At 41.8% G+C, this 12,711-nt stretch overlaps 1 protein-coding gene across 1 annotated transcript in view; it reads left to right on the top strand.

Annotated features, from left to right (window-relative positions):
- The first annotated feature begins 1,623 nt into the window (after nucleotides 1-1,623).
- PCDH15 (protocadherin related 15) overlaps nucleotides 1,624-12,711 on the top strand; it is a 2,579,312-nt gene continuing 2,568,224 nt past the window's right edge. The window contains exon 1 of the mRNA XM_078642873.1: nucleotides 1,624-2,172. The gene's annotated coding sequence lies outside the window, so the exon portion shown is untranslated. The remainder of the gene's footprint in view (nucleotides 2,173-12,711) is intronic.

Raw genomic sequence — 12,711 nt, forward strand, 5'->3', positions numbered from 1 at the left:
GACGTATTCCTGCTAGCAGTGTTTCTTTGCCGCCATCCGTGCGGTACCCAATGCAGGCGCATGCAGAACTAACGCGGTGATTGGCTCTAGGCGTCTTCCTGGCATAATGTGGCACAATCAGGTATCAGCTGTCATTAATTTCAGCGTCGCTGCTTCGTCTGTATTGTGGTCACGAGTCGAAGCGTCGGTTTAAATTCCTAAAAAAAAGTTGAGTAACTTCATGCGGCGGATTCTTTTGATTGACAGCTTATTGACTGCGAGACTTCTCGAAAGTTCTGGCACAATGCATTTTGAATGGTTAAAGTTCTCGAAAGTTCTGGCACAATGCATTTTGAATGGTTAAAGTTGCTGCGTAAATTGGCTGTCGCATGTTCTATAGTCAGAATGTTTAGTATATATTATTACTACTGTCATTAGCATTGTCATTATTGATATTGTTTTTGTAGTTGTTATTGACTTATGATGTAACAAGATAGTCAGCTGTCTCAAAATTACTTATTCAACTTGTACAGTCAGAATTTGGTGCAGTTGGGTAATTACTGCACAGTTGAGAGAATTGCTATTTTGCTTATATCTCTGTTGCAAGACTGGTGTTCACAGTATGTATTCTTTGGTGTGTCGGGTGTGGACTCTAATCTGGTTTACTTCAATATTTTAATATTTGCCTTCTGTCACTTGTGACGTTATTTGCTCTTAAGTGATGTCACTATGCTGTCCAATTGGCGTTGGTATACATTAGCATAAATACGTGTAATGCATGTATTTATCATGCAAAACCTGAAGTTGCATTTTTGGCAAAGTTGACATAAATATGCATAATTGTTTTGCGTATGGGACGGTGCTTGTACATGTGTGCCTGTGCATATGTGTGCATGCTGGGGTAGTATGTAAAATGATGTATCACGAAGCTTGTTTAGAAGTTTCACATTTCCAGAATGCTGTTCCACTCGTATAAACACATGGCAAATTGCTGGTGTTGCATTCTGTTCTTCGCTGTAGCACGCGACCGTCTTACTCGAATGTGATTTATGTAATCGTATTATGTATTTTTTAACATGAAAGCAATAACATCAAAGTCTGCTGGATTAGTTAGAAGCATCCAGTTTATTTATTTATTTTTGGTTTGCGTAAAAGCAAATCAGACGTATGACTGTGTGCCGAGGCGAGTTGATTAATTACTGACACAAATTCTCACGAGGAGATCTCTTAAAGCCATTGGAAAAAAATGCATTTTCTGACAGGATTTTACCACCACGCACACCTGCCACCTGCGGAAGTCTGAAGCCCCGCTGCACTGAATGCCCTAGCTGTGTTTTCCAAAAGTGCCGTTGTTAGCAAAGGGATGGGGGGCGCGCAGCCGGCTCCGTCCCATTCATCTTCGCTTCACCCGTCACTGCTTCTCATAGCGGCAGCTAATTGTCAAATTTGGTAAGATAATATGGCGAGGGGTGGAGTTAATGATTCCTTGGCGGAGGGGGCCGAGATGTGTTTACCTGTCAGTCGCCTGCGCGAGCCTTAACCAGACCCGGGGTCCTACACGTATCCGGGTGGACGGAGCGAAAAAGAGCAGCAGGGAAAATAAGTTGCGGCGTCTGTGTGCACCCTCCCCTGGACGAGCCCTGTTCCGGTTTCCCCCGGGCACCGTTCCAGCCTGGCAGCGTGTTAATCAATGCATTTATTGATGCCTGCTTAGGCTCGGTTTTCAGTAACCTAATCCGAGCCGCCGGAGGGTCAGAGCCCCTGTGAAACGCGAGAGCGCTTTAATGTGAGCAGCCATGAAGTGCCCGTCTGCAGGCTGCTGATCCGCTGCTCCTGAGCCGAGGCTGGGAGGGATGTCAGCTGAGCTCCCACCACTCGAATGCCTTCCAAGTTATCCTTGAACGGTAAGCAGCACCCCGGATGTGGCGAGCCTCTCTTGGCGCGTGGAGCCGGCTTCCTTCCCTAGGCATTGCTGGATTCTGTTGTCACCCGGTCCGAGGCGCAAACGAGGAGCATTATGGCGTGGATTTTTTGCCGTTTCCCTCTGAGCGCGAGGAGGGCTCTTCCTGTCGCTGGCTTCCAATGGTCTTGATGTTTGTATTGACCGGGTGCCTCTGTCACTGGGACCTGGCTGCTCTGCTGTGAATGGAGCCAGCAGTGTGCGGCAGACGAGGACAGATTCCAAGGGTTAAGGTGGGTTGTCAGAAAGAGAGCGGACATTGAACACTTGTTTAGCCTTTAGGTCGCAGAATGGCAGTGCTGCTGCTTACTTCGTGCTTGCTGCTGCTAGCTTATCTCTCCCCACATTACCAACATGACAGTAATTAAATGAAAAAGAATTGATTAGACATCCTGGTGTGAAGGCGAGATGAAGATTTTCTCTTCGCTCTTCGGGGTTAAAAGTGTCTTCTGGTGGCAGCTGATGCTGTCGTTTTTATTGTGTGAAAAGTTCTTCCAATGCATCCTAGCGCATGGAATGTCTTGAGCGTTCAGAGTGGATTTATAAGTATGAAGTGCTGTCAGAGGCGCATTCAGGCTTCTTGGAGCCCCGTTTATTGTGCAGTTCAGGGCATGCTTTCATACGAATTGTGTGCAATGTACGGCGAATTGTGCGCAGTGTTTACTGAGATCCTTTTAATATGTAGCGGGGCATGTGTGGTGCTCTTCTGTGTATAATGAAACATGCAGCACCATGGACAGGTACAGCGACTGGCTGCATACAGACAAGCAGGCAGACTGTCGGGCATTGAAACAAGCACTGAACAAGCACACACAGAGGCAGGGCGGCAGATGGATAGACAGAGAGTCAGGCGTCCATGCAGACGTATATTCAGATAATTACATAGTTGCATAGAGTGATGATACTGTTCTTTAAAGGCAGGTATATAAAGCGACCCAAAAAAGAATACATCGCACGGCAACGTTTTGCTTTTTAGCTCTACTATAGACGCATGAGGAGGTAAACTGTGGTAACATCACTTTAAGCAAAGAATAGAATAGCAAATGCATCGGAACGATGAGACTCTTTCAAAATATGATTAGTATGTTATAAAATATAAAACCGAGCACCTCCCTCTGCATCACACGCTGCGGCTTTTGCTGTTTTTTATTCAGGGAAATGTTAGCGCTGTGAAGCCAGACTGAAGTGTTGAAATTAGAAGCTTGCCTATTCATGTTACACGGACAAGTTAACCTCGCCCTGTCCTATCCAGCTGGCCAGTGTTGTCTCTGGCCTCACCTTAGCCACACTCACTTACCTATCAGGACCTACCCCGGGTCAGAATGTCAGCTCATGTTCCAGCCAGGGCCTGTCTCATCTGAGCCTTTGCTCGTGACATGCGCTGCATCTCTCGCGAGACCTGATGTCAGTAAACTCTTGCTTTGAATGGAATCCACCCGGGTGATATTAGCAGAGATGAGCCAGTGGGCGGAGGAAGTGTTTAGCTCTATTATTTGTTTTGATATTGGAGTTCCAAGGAACAGAGTAATAGTTTTGTTACAGATTAGTGCAAAGCTTAGGAGTCTACCTTGTTTCCAAATCACTTACAGTTCTTCCACAGTTTTGACATCCTGCCAGATTGCCTTTTCAGTTGGAAATGTCACATATAAGCGAAGAATGTCATATTGAAAAGGAAAATCTATTAGGAACACACTGCTAACCAGAAAGCGATAATTCTTGATTCGTCATGCTGCTAGGTGTTGACATTATTCGATGCGAGAGTCAAGTTTTTGAATGTTCTACTACACTACCAAATGAGCATTTTAGCGCCAGTATGGCTTGTTCACGAAACTACCACATTTCATTAGATATTTCCATCTCGTTTGCAAATAGATTCCTCAAACGCAGAGTGAAAATGGACAATGTAACAAGTCGGTCATTTTCTATAAAAATAACTTTTTTGTCAAAGGGGGTTAATAATATTCCTCCTATTTAAAGTTCCTGGACTAGGAGATCATCTAGATGTCTTGCCAATGATTTTTATGAGATGGAAAGCAACACAGACTACTCTTTGGCAGGACAAGAGCATCCCAATTGAAGTGATCTAGTTTCTGAAAAGAAGTGGCAAAGCATTTTGGTGTCGCAGAGATGGAAGCCACCATGGCTACCATAATGAGTGGCTTATTGAAGATAGTGGGCAGGTACACTTCACCCATTTTTCTCCAGCATGACACATATTCTTCTATTGATACCCAATATCGTGGCTTCATTCTCAACTGCCAAACGTTACTGTCAACTAGGACATTTTCAATGGAATTTGTGGAACAATGGAGCAACACACACTCACCCTCACCACAGTTCTATCCTTGATACAACCTATGTACCTAAAGCCTGACACTTTCACCAGCATTTGATACTAGTGCAAGCTCAATAACCAGGGCTGTCAACATAAACATAATTGGGAAAGAGCACAGATGCAAATAATTTCTGTAAAATTCTGAACCTCAAATTTGCCCTGGAAGGACAATCATTTTAAATATTTTTGAATTATCAGGTGTTGTGCCATCAGTACTTTGTACCTGTAATATTGGGTTATTCACCTATGTTTAAGGGCTCAACCGAAGTCTTGATATTACATTTGACACATCTTTTGACATGAGCATTCAGAACTATCCAACGATATCAATTTACATCCCCTCTACCAAGGCCATTAAAAATAATTACCTTTAATGAATATATTGAGAAAGAACCTCGGAGTTTGAGGGCACCACAAAGTTATATTTTTGCAAACTGATCGATGCAATCTTTGCTAGATATTTAATACAAATAAGTAAAACAGAGCACTGTAACCCTCACCATTTTGTTATTTGGCTATTAACATTACAATGAATTAGTAACCCACTCATTTGTGCTCCATGAGCCTTACTTTAAAGCTAAAAATACATGTAATAAACTTTATGCAATGTTTGGATTAATAATTATTCAAGAGTGGGACGACAAACAGTATTGCAGTGTCAATGCTTACTCTCCAATGTGTAGATCTGGTATAGATGCTCAAGTTTCACTATCTCCCAATTTCAAATGATATACTAAGGATAATCGAGTCAGGGGCCCCAACAAGGTATTTGATGTTCAGATATCACTCTCCCAGAATCAATGTTTGTCCAGCTGAGTGAGATCCAAGGAACAATTTTATGGATATATGTATGTATTGGATTTCACACACATTTAGGCACAGGGAAATTAAGTGATGTGCCCAGAATGTTGCGTCTAGTTCAGAGGCCAGGGTTTGAAATTAGTTCACTGTTTTCGAAGACAGGCAGCTTGAGACCCTAGGCCACATTTCCTCCTTTCCCTCTCATTACAGTAGGACATAAGTTGCTTAGCCTCAGTGTTTCACGCCACACAGACATTCTGCAGTTTAAGGAAAATTACCATAGAAACAAACATGCTGTAAGCAAAATATTTTTGTGACATACTTATGATTGTACATTTAGGAAAGTAATTAAATTGTATCTGTGACAGGAAGTGAATCTGTTTTTATATTAGGGTGATGTATTTCACGTATGTCTCAAAACCATTGTCCTTATATTTAAGCCTTGTGATGCAGAGAGAACTTACTCAGGGGACAGTGGATATGTTACATGGGCATGGGGACATGTTTTCTTTTTTGAGTCTGTAAACAACTAAAATCATTGCCATAGCTAAAACAGAGGACCCAATGTTAGCAATCTGAGGCCATGTGACAGAGTTTTCGCTACGTTGCTTACGGATACTATATTTATATCTGTGTTTTTTGTCTGTCTCCATGAGCTGTGTAAGGAGTATACCATCCAATAATGGAAAGCGGCATTCACATGAGGAAACATCTTCTTCCATGGGCAGAAAACCAGAAATTAAAAAAATACATTTGCACATTCTGCTGCCTTTTTCACAGTAAAATATTATGCTTTATACAATAACATAAGATGTGTATCTGTATAGTGCATGCTCACCAAGAAGGGTATCTTGGTGGTGAATAACAGATGTTTACTCAGCCCACCCCCACTCCCTCTACTCAGAGAGAGGACATGGGACCCCTCACCCATCCCACTACCCTGAGACCTATCTGGGTCACTACCAACCTCACCTATATCACCTGGTTGGGGAAAACCTGAGCCACCCCCTTCAGGATCACCCCTAAAAGCTTCTTCAGATCCTGTGGAATGCACCAAAAGGTCTGCCTCCAGTGCAAGGTTCCTGGGATCAACAAACTCACACTCCAATGGGTGTTGGCATTGCTCTGGAAAACAGGGACTTTAAATATGCTCTCCAACAGTTAAATCACACAGCCCCACATAGGAGTTGACCAAGCTACTCTTCACCTCACCATCTAGTGCCTCTCTAAGGTACCTCACATCACCCTCCTGAGAAAACTTCCCTCACTGCCCTAAATGCAGCCAGGGTCTATTATGCTCAGCCCCAAGTCATCCAGGAAGGGCCAGACACACCCCACCCCCCCCCACACTGGCTGTCTACAGTGACTGTACTTCCCTAACCCCTGTCACTGTAAAAATAGACAGTCAATGCACAAACAGGAAGATGCACACAGAATGGTTAAATGAGAAAATGCCTACTTTTTAAAAGTGGCATTTTCAAACACATGATATAAAAAACATCTTTACTAAAAGATGTGTTATTAAATTCTGAGTTCAAAGAGCCTAAATGTTTTTGCTATATCTTGTCCCAACGGAAAGGTATGCTTGTAAGATGTTACAAAGTAACTCCCATGCTATCCTATATAACAGATAGTCTTTCAATAGTGAAAAACGAAATTGGCAGTATTTCACTATCAGGACATGTCACATGCACCAGTACATGTCCCACCTTTCACATACACTGCACCCTGCCCATCAGGATACCTGATGTGGGCCTACGTGAGGAGGTGTCTTACATGTAAGAAAAGAAAAGGTTAGGGCCTGACAGGTGGGTGCTCTTGCCTGGCCGACATGGCAGTTTACATCTTCATGCAGAGACACTGCAGTTGTAGGTCTAAGACACACTTACAGGGCTACTCTTGTGGGTGGTACAATCAGTGCTACAGGCCAACTAGTAGCATTTGATTTACAGGCCCTGGCACACTCTGTGCACTTTACTAGGGGCTTACCAATATATCAAGTATGCCAATCATGGATAACCAATTATCATCATAATTTATAGAGAGCATATGCAATTTAGCACTGATCAGCAGTGGTAAAGCACTCAGAGTCCTATAGCCAACAAAAACAGATCAGGAAAAATAGGAAGAAAAAGCAAAATGTTTGGAGCCAGCCCTGCAAAAAGGGCCATTTACAACACTTCCCAACTGAATGGTACTCATTTGATCAGCCACAGAAGGATGAAAGGCTGAGTGGGTAAGCCGGGAACGGAACCTATGACCATGAGGTCAAACACAGGCCACATACAGTGGACACATTAGTCCAATAAGCCACCAGACAATCCTGCAGAATGCAAATGGGCAGTCTAAAAAAATTGCATGACAGGTCCCACAGTATACCCAGAAACCTGTGGCAGGCATATCATTACGTCACATTCATGAGACACACAAATGCACACAGACACACTCACACACATCAGTTTGATGTCTGTGAAATAGAAATGAGTATATCAGATGATTATATCAGGAAATCCAGTTGAATAAAGGACATCTACTTGTAAGTGGGAGGGAGAGGCCACTTGACATTTCTGCATACTATATATAAAGAAACATGTCAACACGGGAAGGGTCCTTCCGGGATCGGCTCCCGCGTCTGGTGGCGCGTCGAACGACGAACCCAAAAGCCGGTCAAATTTTTCAATATCCAAATCCAAAAGTTGCTTTCAAGCAAGCGCGCACTCGGAGGTTAATCTTGCTGCAAAGTTTTTTTATTCTTTGGTAACGCTACGCGTTTCGACACATACTTGTGTCTTGATCACACGATGATGGATATAAAGAACATACAGTATCTGTTTAGCAACATTGTTGTTCAGATTGTACAGTCCCCATTTCAGAAATTGTGCTTCTAACAGATGGGACCAATTCACAAAGACTTGTATGAGTGCATGAAATAGTATTCCTGTAGTTCTACTTCACACATTTTTAACACCTATTTGAACAGCCTCCAGAACATCTGAAATGGGAATAACTTCGGAATATTCAGTGGATATTCATATTCAGTTAAAAGTACTGGAACGGACCTGACCCTCTTTGCCGTTTTACTAATCGAGTATTTAACATTTTTGAGCCCATTTACAAGAGCAATTAAGTCTTACTCGTATAGCACTGCTTCACTTACTCATAAATGCCTTTGTAAATTGGTCCAATGTCTTCTAATAGTCTGTTCATAGGTGTTTTAGTTGAAATTAAAGTTTTGGTTACTTTAAATATTGTGCCTTATTCTTGCAGGGAACATATTATTTATGCATTTTCTAGTTAAGAACTGAAGCGGAAATTGGAGACACAGAAATATATTTCATAGTTAATTAATTATCTTGTATCTTTTATGACAAATATATTTCCTTGGAATGTGATTTATTCAAAGCAAGCTCATGAAAACATGTTTTCCAAAAGTATGGATTTCTTAATATTTCTTCACAATGGTTATTAGTAAGTATGAAGTGAGTCCGTAGGGGCTAAAATATTCTACACATACCAGTGCTTATTAAAGTTTTCAGAATTCACAACATAATATCCCAGTGCAGACATTTTAAAATAAATAAAAATATAATCTCAGAACTGTTTTGCTTGATTTGGTTTAAACTCAGAAAAGTCACCATTCTAGGTTACATATTCTGTTGTGCATGCTGTTGCTGATTACCCAAACAGAGTTCATCTATTGGTGCATTAAACTAAGGATTTGCCATATAAAACCTTATTATCAGACATGCACTTAGACAGAGGCAGCTTCAAGCTGGGTCAGAAATGTAGACCACCTTTTGGTGGTCTTAATTGTATTTTCTCTGTATGGAATGTCTTAGAGAAGGAGCAAAGAGGTCCAACAAACTCTCAAAGAACCCAGAGATGGGGATCAATTGGAGACTGCTCCTCCTTGTCCAAATGGGGTTCTGGCTCACAGCTAATGTTGACCAAAGGTATGGCAGAAAATACAGAAAGGTGTGGCCTGTGCTTATGCCCTCCATATTTGAAATGACACACCCCATTGTTATTTTGTTAATGAGGGTATTATAATTTAACTCTGTAAGGCATTGGGTTGTTGGTTTGAAAGAATGCATGCACTCCACTAGTAATACATCTGCAATTGTTCTATCACTGGAAACCAAGTACACCTTCATAGCAATTGGCTCTCTCAGGGTAATAAGGCAGAGCAATCTAAGGCTTACCCAGGGCAGGTGGTGTGGGCTAGCACACACAATTTGCTGGTCTGCAACAAAAACACCATAACAATTTATTTACAGTCAGTGCTTTTCTTTTTGAAAGGGAAAGTACATTTATTGCACACACATACTACTAAATACTACACATACATTTACAAACATCAGGCAGCTAGAAATACCTTTGGTGACACCCTCATATCACATGTAATCCGAAATTAGTGCTGAACCCCAAATTCACAATGCCCCCAAATAAATTAGATGGATGTAACTTCACAAAATAATGGGGTGTCATTTAAAAAGGCAGGACTACTGGCTGTGTCTAGGAGTCACCACATTGATATATAAAAGAAAGGGTGCCATAATATTAAAACAATCATCACATGCTAAATTTCATCTTTAAAGCAAGAGAATCAATAACCATTCCCAAATACATTGATTATACAAGTAAGCATTGCAGCGTTTAGCAATAGTCATTGTGAACAAAATATTTTAAATAAAGCATTTCAGTTTAATCAGAAGAGTGTCTCCATGTTTCATTTACATTCTTCAGGACAAATAATGCACCCATAGAACCAACCACTAGAAGTTCCTTAACTCTAGAGCCCAAGAGAAAAAGCCCCAGAGTGCTTAAAAACATAGTCAGCCTCCCTTGGGGCCCTGAATTCTATATTACATGAAACCTTTTCTAAAACCACTTTCGCATGGGATGCTGCACTCTCTCCAGCTGCTCAACAACTCCTGAAAAATGTGCTAGTGTTGCCTCTGCCCCTCCTTAGGGCACCAAAAGTAATTAATCAGACAGTTACAAGCCCACAGAGGGTATTATGGGACTCTCCATGGCCCAGGTTCTGATTAATAGATGATGGGCATGTCGCACTCTTTTTTTGTTGCACCGCCTTGTACCATGGAAGTTCATTTTTGTTTTTGTTTCAATGTGGTTGTCGTGGTCCCATTCGGGACACTCACATGTGGCAATTTTAATTGCAGGCCATAGCTAAACCCCCCAAGGCCACCCCCAGCCATCTCTCCACATGATCCACAGTTTGTTTAAATGAGTCTGCTAAGAAAAAAAGGTTTCATGATGATTTGCAACAATGTTTACAGATAAAATGGTTGCATTTGAGCTTTAGGTTTGTAAGGTGTTTTGAGATGCAATGCTACCTAAAGCCTAATGTATGTCACTCTGTACAAAGATTCATCATGAAATTTAGACTTGGCCAAAATATGTAGATCTAAAATGTGAGGACGGCCACTCATCTAGGTTGCCAGTATTGTGGTGCCAAGAAACAGGTCACAAATCATGTTTTATTCTTTTGTTTGGGTCTTTTATAGCTTTAAAGAAAATTCTTTTGCCCAGTTATTTCTAAATATTTCATAGAAATGCACAAGGAAGGATGTTACCTTTTGTTAAATCCCCCACAGTGAATATTTGCTATCGTCAATGAACGTTTTTGGATCTTTTCTTGTATTATAAGGTGTTATTAATATTTGTTATAAACCCACCTATGGGGAATGTTGTTGACGCCTGATGACATTTTTCAAATCCTTTTCTGTATTATGATGTGTTAAGAATATTAATGAGATGTTATAGTGGATATTTTTATACATTTATATGTAAATGTCCTTGTTTATTTTCATATTGTATTTAAATCTTGTATTGTATTGATGCTTTTTTACCCATTTGTGGTTTAAATGTCTTTTGTGAAAGCATTTTATTGATTAAATAAATAAATATATTAACACAAAGACCTGAGGAATCGCGTATAACCATACTAGACATTGTGTCTGGAGGTGAGGAAGGATTGGAGAGGTTCTGCCCCCAGAGTAAGGCTTCTGTATCTGTAGGAATCCATGGAAACCAACATAATCAGGACATTTATAATGTTGTGTCATGGAATATTGCTGGCTTAGCTTGGAAATTTGGGGATCCGATGTGGCTGCAGTTTATCAGGCAGTTTGTCTGTGATCTGTCTGCAGGAGACGTGGCTGGTTGATTGCAGCCTATCATTGGAGGGCTACAAAGCATTTCTGGTCCCACCAACACTATCAGTATATGGCAGAGCTAGCGGCGGTCTAGTCATATTTATAGCATTGGCAGTGTCTTGTAAGATCCAGCTAGTCCCTTTCTCTAACAAAAACATACAAGCAATTATTTTAAAAAGAGGAAAGAACAATCTGGGAATTATTAATATTTATAACTCCATGGCTTTAGAGGGAGGGTGTAAAATTGCTCAGATATGCATTCTCTTAAGGAAGATGCGTGGCTCTGTCGTAAATAGCCTGTTGATAATGGGAGATTTTAATATCCACCCTTGTGGTGATCCGGCAACTGTCTGTATGGAGAAGTTGGGGTGTGCAAGGATGCAGGTCTTTCATTTCGAGCACTCGGCACAGGGGGATACCCTAAGCAGTATGCTCAATTCTTTTGACCTGCTTTCAGCCATGACGGTCTCGCACCCGCAGAGCAAACAGCGTGTACCCAGGTTTATAGGTCAATATAAGGGCTCTTTCATTGACCATATATTGATCTCCGCTGGTTTACAGAGCCATTTATTAAGGTTTGCAATTATCGAAAGTGCTTTCAGTGACCATAACCCTGTCTGCGCATTTCTGGGAGGGGGGTTGCTGTTGTGCCAAGATAGGATCTCGGTAGTGGGTAGAATGAGACCGACAGACATTAGGCGCAGAATAAAGTGGACACAGATCGCCCCAGATCTATTTCATAGTGAGGTGAAAGTTACATGTGCCGCTGAGATTGCATCCTGTACATCTCCCGATACTTGTCCCGGAGTAGTTCTCAGTGCCTTAGATGACATCACTTCTAAGGTAGGGAATCTGCTAAGTGCCCCTCACTATAGATCTTTGCCCTCTGAACCCAGGTGATTTGATGTCACTTGTTCTAAGGCTGCTAGACTCTTAAAGAAAAGCCTTAAAAACCACACCGAGAGATCAATCCATGATCAGTGCCCAACGCCGCGTATATATGCAGGCCTTGGATTCGAGGAAGAGAGAACTGAAGAAGGAAACTTGGCATGAATTACTAGAGCCCAGTACCTTAGCAAGTAGTTCCAGATTGTGGGACATCATTAATCGCCCCCTTTTTGAGAATTCACAGGATGCAGAAATGGGTACTAACATAACTGAGAGTGATTGGGTGGTATATTTTACCTCTATTTTTAAGGGTGGGTGTGATTCTGTAAAACCCAGAGATAGGGGTAATTTGTCTGCTCCGATAATATTCGAGCAGTAGGAGGTGGAGATGGGCATCTTAGGGTTATCTGGTAACAAAGCGCCCGGACCGGATGGTATTCCCTCGGACTTCTTTAAATCCAATCCTCAGTTTTGGGCTCCGGTACTGTCAGGCGTGATCAACGCTGCTGCTAGGGTCGGGTGTCCGGTGTCATGAGGTACATCTACGATCGTACCGACTTTTAAGAAGG

Source organism: Lissotriton helveticus, chromosome 5_1 (assembly GCF_964261635.1).
Source record: "Lissotriton helveticus chromosome 5_1, aLisHel1.1, whole genome shotgun sequence".
NCBI classification, from domain to species: domain Eukaryota; kingdom Metazoa; phylum Chordata; class Amphibia; order Caudata; family Salamandridae; genus Lissotriton; species Lissotriton helveticus.